This window comes from Palaemon carinicauda, chromosome 32 (genome assembly GCF_036898095.1).
Source record: "Palaemon carinicauda isolate YSFRI2023 chromosome 32, ASM3689809v2, whole genome shotgun sequence".
NCBI classification, from domain to species: Eukaryota; Metazoa; Arthropoda; class Malacostraca; order Decapoda; family Palaemonidae; genus Palaemon; species Palaemon carinicauda.
This window is the reverse complement of record NC_090756.1, coordinates 21,855,073-21,856,819: the sequence shown is the minus strand read 5'-3', so window position 1 is coordinate 21,856,819 and position 1,747 is coordinate 21,855,073.

Sequence of the window (1,747 nt, the reverse complement as noted above, 5' to 3'; positions counted from 1 at the left end):
ATGATATTACTGAAGGCCAAGCAATTTTTTTTTAAAAGTCCAAATTTGAGGTTTTCTTAGCCCGAAAAAAAAGGTCTAACCTGGCAATCCTGCTCCCAGTTACCAATGGCGATTAACTACCCCTTGACGTCACTAACCTTCCCCCCTCCCTCCCTCCCCTCTTGCGAGCATTCCAGCCAATCACTCGCTCCGAAAGATATGACGTCACTCCACTGCCATACCTGACCCTTTCTCCCGCTGCAACTGAAAGTGACAGCTGAGTTGATAATATGCGGTGTTAAGGCTAACATGGTAAAATATCACTTAGCATTGGCCCTAGGCACTGAGGGAGAAGGGGGGGGGGGGGGTTTGTGCCAGGAAGAGCGGATGTATTTGTTTTTTAAGTCATTGATGAAATTGTTGATATAGATAATGAATAAAGTTATTCTGTTTATTAATAATCTTCTGTGTTGTATGACTCTGTTGTTGGTTCGTATTATCAAGAATCTTCTCACTACAGGAAATGCGACCACTAACAGGTATAATCCTATTCATGACATAGGTTGACCTTAACTTGCAGCCCGTGGGTCACTCTCCTCGCCACGCTTGAACTGGGCCAAGGTCAAAACTGGATATGAGCGTCGAAAACACACACACACACACACAGAGAGAGAGAGAGAGAGAGAGAGAGAGAGAGAGAGAGGATAGAGAGAGAGGAGAGAGAGAGAGAGAATGATGTTTGCGTTCCTGGGGAATAGAAGTTGTGTAGATTTCAAGTCGGGAAATAGCACAGTGCCTCGCCACTCCCCCCCCCCCAAACAAACTTCTTGTAATTCGGTCAAATCCCACCACTTCTCTCCCCCCCCCTACCCCCCTTTCACCACATGCAAACCAGCCCAGCCAGCACCTCTTCTCTGACATCACATGTAAACACTGTTACATCTCGAGGAAAATTGGAATTATTCCCACCTTCACCATCATCATCACATAACTTTCCACGCAGAGCAAGTTCATCCCATGCACTTTATCGGTCAAACCTCCCTCCATGAAGACGTTCCCTCAACGTCCTCAGAGGAAAACAGCATCAGACAAACGCACACTGGCCAGCCAGTTTGCTTCCTGAAGTCGCCATCGAAAACGCGTTGCATGTTGACCGTCCCCTTGACGAAAGTAGGACCCCAAAATTAAACTTCTTCGATTACATTCGGTTTAGGTTCTGGTCCCCGCAAACCTGGTTTCCTTCCACTTCACTTCCATGGAACCAGTTTGGAGGTGGAAGGTGATTTCTGGTCTTCAGAAGGATTCGGAGTTCGTAACCTTCCTCGCTGTAGCTTATCCAGTATTAGAGGCCTGAAACTGGATGACCAGAGGAGGGATTTAGAAATAGAATAATGAGTAACAACATATAAGAGGTACACTTAATACAATGACTAATTTAATTTAGGCTTTGTAGATTAGTTAGGTCATCTTATCGGAATATACTGGGCCGTTCTATAACGCAGCGTCATTCTCTCTCTCTCTCTCTCTCTCTCTCTCTCTCTCTCTCTCTCTCTCTCTCTCTCTCTCTCTCTCTTAGGAAAACAATGAGTATAAGCATGACGACAGTGGCGCAAACATCTAAAGTATTTTTCTCAATATGCATAAAGCTTTCTCTCTCTCTCTCTCTCTCTCTCTCTCTCTCTCTCTCTCTCTCTCTCTGGGCGTGTGTGAACGCATATTGTGATACATATATGTATTTGTTTGTTCATTATTCTTTCATATCACTGAA